Consider the following 19106-nt stretch of genomic DNA (forward strand, 5'->3'; position numbering starts at 1 on the left):
GCATATATATTTAAATCTTTGTATGAAAAGATTATTGAACAATAAATAAGATTATTAATATAATAAATTAAGAAATTTTATATACAAATTATAAAAAAAATATAAGCATAATTAATTTTAATTAACAAGTTTTTGATAATTTTTGTGAAATTGTAAGCAACCCTTTAAGTATGTTATTCTTAAATCTGGTATAATCAAACTAAAAGTTCATATTGTACATTCATACATACATATATTAATATTTTTATGTCCCATATAAATGTAAAAAGTTAATATTGATTTAGTACCGAAATTGAACCTCACGCGGCTTATTTACAATGCTAAATTTCGTGCAATATTTTAAATTATACAATTTTATAGGTATATCTAACTCTCGATATCGAAACAAATGTTTCAAAAACAAACAGTCGAATGGGTAGAAAGAGGGACGGTTATTACTATAGGCTTAGAATTAAAAATCGCTAGTAAGCAAGACTATGATATACTTTTGGAATTATTTAATTCACGATGTTATATGTTGCGTTAAATGGAATATACACCAGTATGTACATATGACTTATTAGCGGGTGTAAAAATAAAAATTAAATTAAAAATTTAATTTGTGAAACAAAAACTATAAAAAATTTTAAATAAAATTTAAAACAAGCACATGAAATTTTTTTAAATAATTTATATATGAATAAGGCAAAGCAATATAAATGATAGTATTTTCTATACATACATATGTATATATGTAGGTATATATTATTATTTAAGTAAAAGTTAATTATGGTAAATAAATTACAAGAATTTTCTATATATAAGTAAGTAATATTAGGTTTTAATTTTTTTATAAATAAATTTTTATTTTTAATTTTCAAAAATTGGTGATTCATCAGACTTTTAAGTAATAAAATAAAATTAAATAATATTATTCAAATATTTTTCGGAATAAAATCTTAGTTCTCCCGGATTACAATACAATCATCAGTTTGTGATGTGGCAGACCAATTATTTAAACGAACATACATACATATGTAGGATTTGGTATTGAAACGATAACGAACTGATTTCTTATAATGCCATATAAGTAAATTACTTCGGAATACTTTGGACTATCAGCCTGGTGGGCTAATAGATAAATATATGGCATTTATCTTATAGTTAGAAGACTTTAAATTTTTTTAAGCCATTAATTATTAACCTAAAAGATAAAATTTTACTATACATATTTAAATTTTTGATTAAAAAATTCAAAAATTTATTTTAAAATATTTTAAATATTTTACTTTAAGTATATTTTTTTTGCCTTAATTAACTATAATATAAAAAAAAACTTTTACTAAAATTCCAAGTGCAAAGATACCAAAACAACAAAAATGACAAAATAAAATTTTGTTTATAAATAGAACCAGCTGATATTATAAAAAATAAAAAAAAAATAAAAATTCGAATAGTAGATATTGCATACAAACAAACAAACAAGAAAAAAATTTAAATTTTAATCATTGTTTCTCAAACTTGCATACATGAAAGGATTTCATTGCCGTCTTAAGAATAAAAATATTAAAAATATTTAAAATGTGAATGTACTTTTAAAAATTTATAATAAAAAATTAAATAGAACTATGATTGACCCTAAAAATTTAGATATCTATATATCACATTTTTCTTTTAATTAAATAAATTTAAAATAAGATTCGTATGTTTAATTCGCAAATATTGGCATGCGTCAAAATATTTCTTTTTCTAAAAAGCCTATACATTATTTTCACTTTTTATAACTTCCTATTAGTTGTATAGCATAGTATTAAGACCTGTTAAGACATAAAAGTGTGGGGAGTCATATGTAAGCTATTCATCTTTGAAAATTTTAAAACACTTCTGAGACGCCGTGTCATTATTAGTTGTTCGAAATTGAATATCACTGTACTTATAGTTTGATCATAAATTCACTAAACATTTCATAAAAAATAGTAAAATATATATATATATATATTTTAAATCACAATTATCCTGATTAAAATTAACATTTTTAAAATTTAAAATTCTAAAAAAATTGAGTGCGCTTTATTTTAAGAAAAGAAAATGCCGCGCCGCATACTGACATTAAATATAGATGAGAACGTGACAAGAACATGGCAAAAATTCGCAAAAATTTGAATTTCATTAAATATTTTGTAAATGTCTTACATATATATTTTTACATTATTACATACTATTATAATTTTAGAATTTTTTTATTATATAAAATAAAAATTATTTAAATAAAAATTATCATCATTTTGACTTGTGATCGATTATATCACAATTTGGTATTATTTCACAAAAATTATATATGAACACATGTAAATATATATACGTATGTATCATATGATCATTTAATATTTATTTTTTCTATTCCTTTCTCTTTATTTTGTTTCACTTTTATCTTATGTTTTCGATTATTACTTTTTACAATTCAATTAATTTTCTCTTCTTTTTTTTTAATAATTCTCAATTGATTTGTAATTTGATTTTTTTCTTTTTAATTTCTTTTTATAACAATTCATTTAAATTATAACAAAACAATTTTAAATTTTCAATATTATTTTTCGATTTCTTTGTTATCTCGACTTTTTTATTTTATTTTTAAAAGTAAGTGTAGTAGCAAAAGAAAAAATAAATAAACTGTGTGTAAAGGGCGGTAAATTACCCAATGTCAACCGTTAATTAGAAAAGTATAAACTGAACTAAATTTAATATAAAATTCACAATGAAATAAGAAAAAAAAAATAAAAATTTTGTTACATACTCAAATACATAAAAAAAAAAACGTCAACGTATACTATAAAATACTAAAATTAAAAAGAAAAAAAAAAAAATAAAAAAAAATTAAAATAGAAAATGAAATTTTGTGTTTTTGTAAAAACAAAGTCAATTGATTCTTATTGAAATTTTCAATAAACAAATTTATAATTTTTTTTTTTTTTTATAAAAAAAACATTCTTCGTTCCGTTCTTATTATTATTGTTCTTTTTAATTTTTCTTAGCCAATTTCTTATAAAATGAGCATCAATATAAAAAAAAATATATAAATATATACAGTGGTGAACTAATAAAATTTTACTAATAACTAATAACTTCAAATTTAGAAAATAATTAAATGACAGAATAAGCTCTATAGCTCATGTTGTTCTTAAGTGATTTTTAACGTCACGTCGTTCTTAAAATGAGGGCTTTTGAGTTACACAAATTTTCCATCACATCATAGTGCGCTCTGACAACTCGAAATCATATCAAATTTTAATCTCTCCCTGAAGTGTGAAAAAACCAATACTCTCAATGAGAGAATTAAGAATATCAATAATAATCCGGCATGAGTCTGAGATTTGTTGCAATTTTAATTTCAATATAAAAAGTCAATAATTGGAGTTCTCTATAAAAAAAACCATGACTGTCCCATAAACTAATATTAATTCTACGAAAAGTTGTTTGAAATTTTACGATACAATTTCTTAAAAATTAAATTAAATTAATTAATTTTTTGGTATACATACCATATTTTTTAAAATTTAATTAAAATTCAATGATTTTTTATTTTTATTCTGATTGAAATTGTTTGAAAATTGTAAACTCTCAAAAGAACACGGAAATAAACAGTTTGAAAATAGCAAACTCTCCAAGATTTACCACTGACCATTGAAACAAATGGTTTTAAAATTGCAAAATATCCGAAATTCACCACTGAATATAATTGCATTTCATACACTTGTATGTATATAAATTAAATGAACTACAAACAAATATGTACTCGTATATGTTATTTGAATATATATACAATTACTTATATTTTAGTACATAAGCGTGTGTGCATATAAAGCAGTTTTTATATTTATTGTGACAAAAGTTTATGCAGGGGTTTTTCTACAACTTTTACAGATTTTGTAAAAATAAAAATAACAAATTACAATATTAAAATATGTATAGTTGTACTCCATACAATTTAACAATATAGTTTAATGTAATCAACAAATTTTAAATAAAATAAAATAATATTTAAAGGAAGTGTATATTCCCCAATATATATAATATTGAATTCGCCGATCGAACATTCATTCATATATTTCAAAAAAACCATAATCAAACAAAAATGCATGAAACAATAATAAGAGCTTTGTGACTTAATTATACCTGAATACATCACTGGAATATCAAAAATATAAAAATTTACAATTTTAAAGTGTGACAATGAGATCTAAAATAAAAATTAGTAAAGTAAAATATGAAATATTATTATTTTATATAAATAAGAATAAGAGGAGAATTTTTTTTTTATTTCAGTATTTTTCAATTAAAATACATATAGAATTACCGTGATATTTTTCAAGTATTTTATAAGTAAGAGCATACAAACATCTACATGCAACAATATAATATTATGTACATTACATATTATATTCGATATACATTTGTATATTGATATTAAATTATTTAAAAATATTTAAAAGTTCCTGTAAAATAAAATTATAATTCTTTTTTTTTGTGTACAAAGCGTAAAATTATTCTCAAGGACATAAAATATAATATATACAAGTAAAATAAGAGTAGTGACGTACGTATGTATTTCTCTTTTTATGCACTCTATGAATTTTATATGGGAAATAATGCGAAAAATTAAAATTAAATAAATTTTAGCAAAACTCTTTTAAATTTCAATAAATAAAATAATCACAAACATTTTATAAATACAGACATGAATAGGCATTTTTTTTTGGTTTTAAAATTGCTTGCAAGTCCTGTGAACCTAAATTGCACTAAAAGTTTTTTGTATTTAATAAATTCGATCCCTTGCAAATAAAAATGCAAACGAATAGTCAATCATTTCTTGAAATCTTTGTTCAAAATCAAATCAAAATAAAAAATTATAAATGAGAATATTTTGTAGCTTTATTGTGTTCTAACTAAATTATTAAAATTAACATTAAAATTTTAAAAAATATTTTTATTAAAACAAAATTTTTTTTCCACTCTCAAAGACATTAAAGTAACATTTACACATCAGACATTATTTACAGTAATAACACATGGTGTTTACATAATTTATATATGTAAGATCTGTCATAAAACTATACGTTAAATCTCCAACAAACGCACAACTATATCATAAATAAAGGCTCACAATTGTCTATAAATTAAAATATTTCAAAAACGATTCTATTTTAAAGAATATTCTGATTTAATCAGAACATAAGCACATATGCTTCTTCTAAATTTTTTGACATAAAATAAATATGTGACCATTACCTATATCATACAGATTAATAAATATCTATGATAATGGGTATATAAATAATTTATTTTGTTTATTACATTAAATAAATTTTATTTTTTGTTTAATTCATGTTCAATAAGCTATGTACATACATATTTACTTACATACATAATTATATTATGTATAAAAATTTAAATAATACAAAAAAATAAAATTAAAAAAAAAAATACACAGAAAAGCATTCCGTATAATTTATTCATATAAAATTAATAAAAAATTAAAGCTCCATAAGTAATAAAAATTTCAATTGGAGGTTCACTACGTCGTTCACGACGTTTTCGAAGAAATAATATTAGAGAAATTCCAGTTTTAAGCAGTTATATCTTATTATAATCGGGTGTTTAATAAAATATATTTAAAAAATTAATTGTCCTAAAATTTTTTTGTGTTTTAAATTTAGTTAAAATAAAAACATCTCGGTTTTTTTTTTAATAATATTTTATAAATATAAAATTTAACTTGTTTTATAATTTTATTATTAGACATGTATTAGAGTTTTAATATTTAGGTGATGTATTTAAAAAATTTTTAATTATTTCAAACAGTTTGAATTTGAGAACATTAACACTAGAATATTGAGTTTAAAAACTAAATCAAGCTCAAATCAAATTTGGAAAATCTTAAAACTAGATGTATAACATTTTACACGATTATTCTAATAGTTTCATGATTGTTAAAACTCATTGAATACATTTTGAAAAAAAACTTTGACAGCTATTTTGCTTATATTTGACAGCTTTGGCAGCAAATTTTATAAATTTTGTATATGTACATACAAAACAACTTATAACAACTTATATCTGTCATTTGTGACAACTGAAAAATTTTGCATACTTTTCAAGTATGTGAAGATTATTGTAAAATTAATTAATGAGTTGAAATTTTACTTAAAAAAAATAATTTTCAATTCATTAAGTATTTAGTTTCAATTTATGAAAAAGTAGTTTCAGGGCATAAATGACACATACATATATACATATATACACATAATATAAACAGTTATAAACTAAATTTTTTTGATACCTGTATTCGGTTTTACTTTCATGAGCATTTTATGCATCACATGGGTTTGATTACAAAAATTTTAAATGCTATGAGCTAAAATGAAATTTGAACTTTCCAACTCATCGAATCCAATAATTATTAGTATTACAATAATTTAACAATATAAAAATTATGAATAATTTTATGAAAAAATAAATTATTGCTTAAAAAAAAAATAAAAGCATTAACCCTCGAGTGAACAATGTTTTTTTTTAATTTCCCATTATTTTCATTAAGTAAGTCTATACTTATATACATACTACCAGTTTAGAATCTGTTTTAACATAACTGTAAATTTTTTAAAACAGCAATTTACCTTAGAAAATATTCAATCCGCTTATAATTAGTCTTTTGCATTACAGGGTTAAATAAACATATCTTGTTGTAGGTACATGTTCGAAAATCTTGAAAATTACAAGAAAATTACTTTTAATTAAAATCATGTAAAACTGAAATAAATATACGTATGTATGTATAACAGATATTTATCAAATAAATATAAAAACACTTCATTACTGTTATTTTTAGACTGTTATTATGTTAGACGAACGCCGCTATGAAATTTTTTAAATACTTATTTATGTATAAATAAATATGTATGTATATAGTTGCAGCAAATGAGCGTTATGTATGTATGTATGTATATACAACTAATTTATATCAGTCGTCAATTGAATTTACGCAAATCTGAAAGGCATTACGCAATATTGTATAAGAATTTTTAGTTCATTAACAGAGCTCTTAAACAGAGAGACTTAAGCAGTATTTTTTTAAAAAGCACATATATTTTTTGTTAAAACGAAATTATTTTAACTTTTAATTCAATAAACAAAAAACCGGATTTTTCAAAAAAAAAAAAAAGTAAATATTTACAGCACTTGTTCTTAAAAAAGCAAAAAATAAGAAAAATTAACCTTTTAGATACGGCTATTTATTTTGTGTACCAATTCAAGCATTAAATTCCTGTCTTCTCTCATTTTAAGAATTGAAAAAAATTAAATTGATTTTAATTGATTAATTTTTAAATAGAAAGAAATTTTTTTTTTCTTTAAAAAGTTTTTCGAAACTTTCTTCTTAAACTTCTTTTATGAAAAATGTACATGGTTACTTTTGTTAGGTACTTAAGTGATAATAAATTAAAATATGTGAGTATTTTTTATAAATTTTTTATATTTACAATTTCGCAATTAAATTGCAACATTAATATTTTCAAAGCCTAGACTGTTTCAGAGAAATCAAGAAATAAACATATAGCAAGTTCTTTTCATTCATTGAGCCTCACAGGGTTACTCATCAAAAATGTTATTATAGTGGGATAACATTGGAAAAGGCATCTACAAATTTACTTAAGAATTTCGGAAATCAGACCTGCCGTTACATGAAAGTTGGTAAACAAACACAAAATGTTCGTTTCCGTAACTTGGTACTTAATTGGGCCTAATTTTTAGAAATGTTTCTATAGAATCTCACAGAGAATCTTTTTTTTTAGCGATAGAAATTTTGAATTTGAGAAAATATTTCTTTAGTGTAAAAAGTTTGCTGAGAATTTAATTTAATTCGTATATAACCGGTAATTCGTATAATTGGAATCAATGAACGCTTGCTTATTGATATTTAATAGTCTACATGGTCATATATCTGTACAGTCAAAATTATTTTTATTTTTTTGCGCTTCAAAAATTAACCAAAAACTTTCATGCTCAAAAGATTACGAAAATACCGCATTAAAAATTTAAAACATTTGAAATCGAAAGTTTTTTTTTTATATGTGGAAACACGATTTTTTTTTTTTTTGCTTTAAATACAACACGAAAATTTTGAAAAGAGTTAAAGTAAAAGTAAAATCAGAGAAAAGAAAGGTGAAAATTTAACAAAAAAAAAAAATGGCAACAATAGTAGCATTAAAAAGCAAAATACGTAGCTAATGAATCTTTAATTATTACTATACTATCATCATTATTATTCATCATTACTGTTAATTTGCTACTAGTTTGTGTTAAGTATAAAACCGCTATAGTCACGAATTCTTTTCAACTTATACAGATACGAGTACTAATATTTTAAAGTTAAGAAGTATTCATATTTTTTTAAATACAAAGAATAATAAATTGAAGAACTAATTTTGTGACTTCTTGATAATTTCTAAAACTATATGCAATAGTATACAAAATCTCATCATAAGTTCCCAGAAGTCCGGTATTAGATTTTAAAAATTTACAACGTCCAAGATAACCTTTAGGTTTTAGATTGTAAGAATATCAATTTTTAAACAGACTTTGAGTAGCCCTCAAACTTTATTATTGTTACTTAAATACTGCAGCTTAAAAAGTTTTGCAGAGTTAATTTGTGTTTACATTATGGAATATAATGTATAATCAATGTTATTACAATTGATACAGAAATAACAAATAAAAAGCAATTTATGACTGAAAAACATAAAATGAGTCAAATGGAATCACCACCATGCAATACGGCATTGTGCGAAAGCGTTCCCCGCTTCCTCCTGTCTAATTAAAACGGTATGGGTAACGCAGTGTAGATTCGTTTTGAATTCTTGGTTAACGCAGTTTTTACAATAAGGAAGTTATTTTAACTTGAAATTTATTCTGAAATGAAATGAATTTCAAGAAAGTTAAAGTTTTTTTAAGAAAGAAGCAAACATCAATTAAGAACTTTTTTTTAACATACTTAAAGACTGTGCCAGGAAATTGAAAAAATATAAATTTACTGCAAATTTATAATAAAATATTAAACTTTATAATTTATACTATGTTTAACGTACACAATACGAACAAAAATAAATTTATGCAAAAAAAAAGGAAAAATATAGTAGCATAATATTTCAAAAACTTATGAAACCTTCATTTGTAAATTTTTTTTTTGCTAAAATTTGAATAAAATTCAATGACCTTTTTTCAATAATAAAAAATTCATCAAGGTGTAAAAATTTAATTTTATAATACACAAAATGAATACAAAATAAGCTTCCACAATATCAAAAGTTAATAAATTTGGAATAAAATGCTTTATAAATTTTAAATTTAGTTTTCACAAATTTCTAATATTATAAGTTTGTCAGTTTTAGAAGAAATTCAATTACAATCGCAGATTTCTTCTAAAATTTTATGAGACGAATTCTATATAAAATGCAGTAGAATAAATTTTAATTCATCTATAAATTTCATAAGCTATTTATTTTTTTTTTTCACTTTGTAATAATAAAACGAATGACCCATATCAATTAACTTTAATTTAAAGAAATCAGTGAAAAATCGTGAATTTCTATTAAAGAATATTAAAAAGAAAGTAAATATAAACACGAGTACATATAATATTATAAAAAAAATATAATTGATAGAGTTTAGCTTCATATATACAAACATATAAATAAATTTAATTTATATAACAATAATTAATTAAAGAATTTTCAATATCAATTGAGACAAAAAGTTAACAATATATTTTTAAAATATAAAAATTAAATTGTTCATTAAAAAAAAAAAAAAAGAAAAAATCGAAATTATTAAAAGAAATCGAATACTATTAAAATCGAATGTTAATCATTGATTTTGTAAAAATTTTTCAAGTACTACATTACTTACTAGTACTACAATTCCTGATCAAATTTCACAGACTTCAATTATGAATAAAATGCAAAGTATAACAGTAAGACATATTGGTTACAAGTATATTACTGTTGAAATTCTTGATACTCCACCCAAAAAAATTATGAAATCTGAGTATTGAAATTTTGTAAGATTACACGAATATGGATATTCAAATATAGAAATTCGCTTACAAATTCTGCTATATACTTTTTGCTGTCTATATACAAGTTCATGCCTTTTGACTTGTTAAATAAGTATAATTTATAGTATACAAATATTACCGTAGTTGTGCCTATAAATCATCTTAATTACTTTTATATAATTACATATTATATTCATTTTAATTTTTCATATACGTACATTGTACTATGCCAATATATAATTTATTAGCAGTTTTACTTAAATAATAAAACTATTTATTACATATGCATGTACATATATAAATCGTTAATAAAACCGGAGAAATTAAAAATAAATTTTAATTATAATTTGTAATAAACGTAAATGATAAAATTAGAAAAAAAAAACAAGTTCTTGACCTATTATTCACTATTCTATATAATAAAATTTTCATTAAAATTAGTTATATAAAATTTTAATATTAACTTATTTATATTTGCTTTATAAATTAATAGATCAAATGAATGTGGAATATAATTGAATGATTTATTACGAGTACAATATTTAAAAAAAAAAAATAATTTTTCAAATTTAAAAAATAAGATATCAAAGAATTTTCTTTAAATGTTATATAGCAGTATAACAGTTGACTATACAGATTACTTGTGCACTTACGAATTTATTTCCCGGTAATTGTAACAAATTGATTTTAGATTTTCGGAGTTATTTTGACATTTAATTATGATATTTGAATTGAAAAAACAACTGGTTTGGAAATTCAAATTTGAAAATTTTTTTTTTCTAATATGAAAAAATTTTGGTATATCTTTTAATTTTATTTACGGTTTGAAAACTAAAGTTCCAAAGAATACAATTAATTTACATTCGACTCTAAAAAATGTAGGGTTATGTTTTATATACTTATATACCAAAACAGACGATACAATTAAAAACAGCGCATATATATACCCTCATATTTCTCAATGAAGAATATTAAGCAACTATAACAGATTCGATTAGAACTACACTTTGTAACCGCCACTTTGTCAATAAAAAAATAATTGAGGTATAAGTTTAAATTTGTAAAAATACAATATGTTCATATTGTATTTTTTGTGTAATTATATATTTGCAACTATAATTACACAATCAATAATTTTTCCATTATTCAATTAAACTTACATATACAAATAGTTCGCATAAAATTTCATAAAATGTTATACTTTTTGCTTGATTAAATCATTTAAATATAATGAAATAATAAATAATGAATAATTTAGAGTATATAAAAGAAAATATTATAAAAATAACATGAAAATTTCTATTGTTTAATTAATTACTAATTGTTAATAAAATCGAATCTATTGTATCAGAGATTTTCACACCATGTTTTATACACACATTTTGTACATGTGCGCAGAATTATGTAAATTATTTAAAAAGTAAAAATTAATTATTGTATAATTATAATACAAGATTTCTAAATTAGTATATATGTATATTATGTTTTATGTTAAATAATTTATAGAAATGTGTAATTAAAAGAAAACAATAAATATTTTAAATTAATTACATTTATTTTCTTATTTTTTGATGTTATATACAAATATTACCATTTTCTTTAAATCATTCAACTTTCTTCTTTAAAAAATTAAAGGTAATGAAAATTTTACATTTTTGTTTCATAACTATGTACGTCTATGAGTCCAATATTGTAGTAATGCCGTCATTAATTTCGATTCAGCTTAAATATGAATTGCTGAATTCATCTTGAACATATCGTCGGTTAAAAGGCAGAAAGCACTTAGTGCATTTTTTGAGAATTCGGATTTCATTGATGAAATTAATCAGAATAATATAATCTTTGTTGTAGCAAAAAATCATGCAAATCCAGAATATAGTTTATAAATCCAGAAATCAAAGAGATCAATCCCATTGCACAAATTGATTAGTTTTACAATTTTACAATTTTTTCAAATTGAATTTACTCAAAACACAGTTTCCTAACTTAATGCTTTCTGCTTCTTAACCAACGATATTTACAATATGGAACTCAAAGGCTAATTCATATAGCAATGTTCTAGTCAATACTGTATAATTATAAGTATAACAGAATTTAAAATTTCGCTGAGAACATTATGGCATTCGAGAAATACAAATTTTCCGTTATTTTTTCTTACAAGAAAATATGATTTCTTGATTATTTTCCAGAAGAGGAATCATATTATACGACAAGGGGTGGGTTCTTTTTTGTATTTTCAATAAAATAAACTGTAAATAAATTAACAGCTCTATCAATAATTTTTAAAATTATTTATATTCAAATATAGCCTGTATTAATATTTTTGTTTAAAATTTTAAGTAATAAAATATAAAGTATTTTATCACTGGCCTCACTAAAACAATAATAACAATAATAAATAAAATATTTTCATCAACAAGTTTCATTACATACATACATAACAATAATTTTTTATTTGCAATTTCGTTTACTAAACATTAAAGACGCCATAACATATTAAGAAATACCAACATTATTTTTGAGCTATTGAAAAGAAATTTGGGGCAGTTCTTGAAAACAAAATAAAATTCTTATTGTTTTATAAACAATAGCTATTAACATTGATTAAAATTTATTGTTTTTTTTTAGTGGTTTTTTGTCAAAGAATCGAAAATTATTTTTTGATTAAAACAAGTTGATTGCAGTTATTTGTAATAAATATTTTTTTTATATTTAAATTTTAATTTAAATTTAAAATAAATTCATACTTCGATTTACGATTCTAATTGCAAAATATGTCAATTAAAAATTTTATGACGAATAATATGAGTACATATTTCCTTATATACAATACAAGTGTAAACGTACATAATATTATAATTTTATATGTGTACTAGATTAATTTATATTTAAACCGCAAGGTGATTTTTATATAAATTCTAATAAAAATTAATTAATATTGCGAATTGAAAAAATAATATGTAAATTAAGTTTTTAATAAAATAAAGGCTTTTTATTCGTTTAAGTATTATAGGTACTTTAAATAATTTATAATTTTTGCTGCACCATTATTTGTAACATTTTGTTCTACGACTTTGACTTTTTAACATTAAAATTTTTATAAATATCGAGGGCTAAGATGCGAAAACCATCTATCCAAAGTTTTCAAAAATTTTAAAATAATTTAGAAATAAATCCAAACTTCACTTAATAGATAGAGGGTTTCATCAAAACCCATCGATATGTTCATGTATTTCTCCATGTTAAAATTGACAAGGTATTTAAAATCTTATTGAATTTACCAGACAACCAAAACCATCTGGTGGAAGAAACCACAACTATTAATATGAAACATTTTATTTTTAAGAAATATTTTTCACAAATTCTGATATTTTTCAAAGAAAATTTATTTTCATTTGACGAAGTTAATATCAAAATTTCTGTTTAATTTATTAATCATTTATGCATTTCTTATTCTAAATCTTTTATTAGTTTTCTTCAACATTTATCTTTGTGTTTCTTTTTAAAAATTTAATTTGAATTAAATTAATTTACATCATTTTTTTTTATAATATAAAAAAGACACGCGATTATGTTATTCTCTATTTCATTTACTAAACAAAAAAGATAAAAATGCATTGAAAATCAAAATAGTTTTCTTAACCAAAAATAAAAATATTTTAAATCTATTATGTAAATAAAATTATATATATACCTACATATATAAAAAAAAAATTGTGCTTTTGAAATAAAAAATAAAAATAAAAAATGCAACAACAAGTGGTGTAGAAATGACAAATAGTGGAATAAAAATAAAAAAAAAAAAACTTAAAAAGTAAATAACCTTGCCTTAAAATAAAAATTGAAAATATTTTATAAATGAATACACACATAGACAGTGTGGGTGAAAATTCTATAAAATTCATAAATAATCAAGCTAAGGAAGTGAATATTAAATATTATAAGAATGCAACAATATAAATGGTAAGTATTCGAAAAGAATAATTCTTAAGTCGATTCTAAATTTCTAAAGATAATAGTGTAGATTCGTTTTGAATACATTTGGCATACATCTGGCAACAATATTAGTTTTAAAGTTTGAACTAATAAACAAAAACATTTTGTGAAATTTCTAAGTTTAATTGAAGTCAATAAGCTTTTCTATGATATCTAGTATACCTATGGTATCTACGATATCTAAGTAGTTTTAAACTTCTAAAATTATGACTTGGAAATTTTAAAAAACCGTTTGGCTTTCTCTTTTTTTTTCCCTTTTCAATTTACTCTTCAATTAAATATTTTTTAATGTCCATGTTTTAAAAAAAAAAATAGTTCTGCCTGCAATTATCAAATAACAATTAATGTCAAATATAAGTTTTATGCATTTACTTGTTTTATGCATTTTTTAATACTTTTGCGTTTGATCTTGGTAATACTTAATACTTATCTGAAAGAACTTATATAATAATGTAGCTATACCACAAATTAATTACAATAATTACAATAGGATCACACGGAAAATATAATTCATCTATATACATACTTCAATTTTAATTTTATATAATGTTGAAAAAATATATATGTATATTTATTATTTATTGTATATAAGTAACAAAATATTAAATATAAAAAACAATAATACTAACTTTATAATTCACATTCAAAAATAAATAACTTTCGTTTTCGAAATTTCTCTCTCCCCTTTGTATTGTTTGTAATTTTAATTTAAGTATCTTGAATAGTAAAAAGAATTTTTAAAGAAAGATCACGCACTAAATTGTGAAAATTATCACTTTTTTTTTACGATATTCGTGTAATTTCTTTATATTTTTCTCTTATTATATGTAATATTTAAATTTAATATCAAATATTTATTTATTTATTTTAATTTATTTAAATTTGTTAATTTTTTAAATTGATTTTAAAATATTCAACTAGTATGAAATTACATAAACATTAAATTAATTTTTATTTCTACACTAAAAATTTAAAAAAAGAATATAAAAAAAAATGTTTTAAATTTAACTTTAAAAGTTCACAAAAAAAATTAATTTTCAAATAATTTTTTTATTTTTTTTATTTTTTATATATTATTATATATTTGCACAAATATACATACATATATAGATTACGACATTTGTAAAAATGGATGTTAAGTATAGGAATAATGCATCAAAAGTATATAATATTTACTTTATAGACAAAATTTCAATTATGTAAGTAAGTATGTATTTATAAAAACCATATTACATTTATGTACATATACATATATATTTTTTATTTAATATTTTAATTTAAAAAACTTCATAATTTTTTTTTTCCAAAAATAACTGAATTTCTTTCAAATTATCCACAAGAAATTTTTATACACTTATAAATAAAATCCGAAAATATTATTTTCTTTTTTTAAACGATCGCGTAACTTAAGTGTTAAATAAGCTTTTATCGCTTGCCGATATAAAACTAAACTGTCGTCTAATGATGAACTGATCGTGATTCGTGATACTAGATAAAAAAAAAAAACAAAAAGAAACAGAAAAAGAAAACAAAAAAAATTTGTATTTAATTAAAAGAAAATAAAAAGTAAATACCTACTACAATACTACAAAGTACAATATAACTGTGAAAGAGTATAAACCCCATATAATATTCTCATATATTCTCATATAATCATCATATGGACTGGCAGTGGCACACACAAAATTAAAACGAAACAAAATGAATTTAATAAAAAACAGAAAGCTCATTTTTTTTAAGAGAGTGAGTAAATTGAGATATTTTTTCAATAATAAAAAAAAAATATAATGATAATAATACAATGATGACGATTTTATATTTAATAAAGTTTATTTACTACAATATTAAGATTCGTCTTGATACCATGCCTATATAGTAATTCAGACAGTACCAAGAAAATTAAGTGCAAAAAAAAGAATCAAAGCGATATCTGTTCTTAACACAAAATAACAGCGGAACCACAAAATCACCTATTCAGTATTTTGTATAAAATGTTACACAAATCTTGATGGTCTTAAGGCTATTTTACCGACGTCAGTTTAATTTGCGACGGTAATTTCATATATGTTTGCATATTCTGTGTGAATTTTGACATTTCGCCGGATTATTAAACGTGGATTTTTGTATATTTCTCAGGGAAAACTACAAAACTAATCATTTTTACTAATACTAATCATTAATTATAATATTTGTATTACTACTATAATTGAATTATAATTGTCACATAAAATTATTATAATTAAATATCAATTATTAAAATTATTTTACATTACATAAAATATTTAAAAGAAAAAAATTTGATTGAAATTTCAAATATTCTTTAATTTTATAATAAAATGCAATCTGCTTAATCGAATTTTACAAAGAAAAATGTTATTTTTTATCCAATTAAATTTTAATAAAGCTCTAACACTATACTACATAATTTTTGATTTGGAGAGATATAAAATTAAGAGAAAATTTCAATTTTGTAAATGAAAACAATATTAATTAGGAAACCATAACAATGTTAATAAATAAATAAAAAACAATGAGAAAATAAATTAAAAGTATTGTACTTTGGTGCGTTTTATTAAGGAAACAAAATAAACATAATTTTAATTAAAAATAAGCCACCAAAGTGAAAATAATATAAAAATTGGCATGGCACTTAATAACTTTTGATTTGCTTGTTTACTATTTAATTTATTGTTTACTCTATATAAAATACAATTTTGTTATTTTAAATGAAATATTTGTAATTATTTATTTATTTGGTAAAATTTAAAGAATTTTGAAAAAAAAAAAGAAGAAAATAAGAAATCTTAATATTAGTGGTAAATTTAAATTTTACAATCATTTGTCCACATATTTCAATAGAAATTTCTTCCAGTATTTAAAAGAGTTTTTAGAGGTTATAAAATAACATGTACAGGTGCATAAGTTACATATTTTACAACACATTAGTATTAATATTTTTTTTTTCCAGTCCAATCTTATTCAGTTCAAAAATTTATAAACCATACCTTTATTTTACGCCTTTTTCGATTTCAAAAAAGAAAGTTATGCAAGTAGAACATATTGAATAAAAACTAAAAATCGATTGTACACATAAAAATAGTAGCCTTGCAGGTTATTTATAATTTTTATTTTAAAACAAAAGAATAATTCTTTAAAAGAAAATTTAAAAGAGTAAAGGTATTAGAAAAATTCATAAATAACAATAAGTTAAAAAAAAATATTTCCTTTATATGCTTTTATATTTATTTAATTGTGTATATAAATTGATGTTTTGTATCTAACATAATATACATATAAAAGATGAATAAAGCTTTTAATATTTTGATTTGTTTATCTATACGTCGACTGTAGATTGTACAGATAGAATAACAGAACACCGCAACCACCACAAAGGGCCTATTGAGCCGCTTCCCTTCCCTCCCCCCCCCCCCCCCCCCCCCCCCACCTTCTAATGTGTTACACGCTCATACAACACCCTTTCAAATCCCATATCCCTGATGAATTCGAGTAAATTAAAAGGTTCGGTGGACCGCAGCTATCTATTTGTATATTATTTATCTAATTAGCAAATTGAAAATATTTTAAAATTACTTCGCTTTACTTATTAATGAAATTGTAGTTTCTAGTTTAGGCTCGTAAAGAAATACATATATACAGTTATGGTATTTTTTATTGATATCCTATAAATTCAATTACATTTAATATATCTACTTATTTTTAATTTTCAAAATTTTCAAATCTGCAATAACTGAAATGACTTAATTATTTAATAATAAGCAACTATCAGTTTTACGGAAACAAAATAAAACAAAATATGTTAAAATAAAAAATTTATTTTTTACGTCACTTTTCACTCAATAATTTAATATACATACATATATGTATATGTATATGTACATAAAAACATACAGATTTAAGTACGTGTAAAAAATCACTAATTTTTAATCAGTATAATTTATTTATACATGCATACAATATGAAACCTAGAGTTTGAATTTGATTTTATGTAACACAATATATAATATACACATATGTATAATATTAAAACACAACTATGTATACTAATAATATATTATTATTCCTTGGAAAGCAATATTTTTTACATTGTACATATACGCATATTAAATATGTATATGTACATATGTAAATGTATAGAAAATAATTATGTAAACATATAAATTTCCTAGACATTAAAGGACATGTATCAAAATCTAAATTTACTGAATACTGATTCAAAAAATAAATTTAACCCAAAAAAAAAAAAAAAAACCAAATTTGATTAAGGTTAAATATTCGGTTGCGTGTTAAAATTGTTTGAAAAATAAAATGAAAATTAAATTAAAGAAACCTCCATTATACAATTTAATAGAAGAAAAAATCTACAGGTTACTTCTAAAATAAAAAAGGAAAAGTAGAGAGCAATAGTCATAATTTTGAATAATAATTGTCGCAATAATAAATATATATACAAAATATATAAGCAGTGTTTCATAAAAATTGTCATGAAGTTCAATATATGAAGATCAATATATTTTCCAAATCAATTACTTATCCATTCAAGAAATTTTAAGTTTATAATTAAATTTGGGGGCAAACTTATGCTAAGGATATTTTTTTTTCAAAATCGCAACTTCGTTGATACAAAAATATCACTATTATCAGGAATGCTATCTCTCTTTATGGTAAATATTTAAGGCCAATTTTAATTTTAAAACCCAATTTTCTGAAATATAAATTTCAGTAGTTACTTTGCATAAGTGTGAACACTATCCAAGTATTATGTTTATTTATGTAAAAGCAATTTCAAAAGTAAATTTAATCTCTTTGACAATTTTAACATTAAATAGTATTAAGAATTTAAAACCAACAATTTGACACGGGTAATTTAGTTCACATAAGGATAAACAGATGCCGGAAATTATTCATATATCAATATTAATTATTTTATTGATCTATAAAAAATATAAATTTAAGTATGCCTAAATTTAAATCACCCTGTGCTCATAAGAAAAATACAAAAACG

The 19106-nt window shown here is 21.4% G+C and overlaps 1 protein-coding gene across 4 annotated transcripts in view; it reads right to left on the reverse strand.

The window, feature by feature from the left end:
• Positions 1–19106, reverse strand: part of LOC129607846 (TBC1 domain family member 4) — a 50363-nt gene that overhangs the window by 28679 nt on the left and 2578 nt on the right. Inside the window, exon 1 of one of the 4 annotated variants that reach the window (XM_055519058.1) lies at positions 14713–14869. The exons of 2 other annotated variants lie outside the window; for them this stretch is intronic. The gene's annotated coding sequence lies outside the window, so the exon portion shown is untranslated. Of the gene's footprint in view, positions 1–2430; positions 2662–14712; positions 14870–19106 lie in introns of those variants that run through there. One more of the 4 variants, XM_055519057.1, reaches the window with a different exon arrangement.

The sequence above is a fragment of the Condylostylus longicornis genome, unplaced genomic scaffold (assembly GCF_029603195.1).
Source record: "Condylostylus longicornis isolate FDR11 unplaced genomic scaffold, ASM2960319v2 ptg000030l, whole genome shotgun sequence".
In the NCBI taxonomy this organism is placed as follows: domain Eukaryota; kingdom Metazoa; phylum Arthropoda; class Insecta; order Diptera; family Dolichopodidae; genus Condylostylus; species Condylostylus longicornis.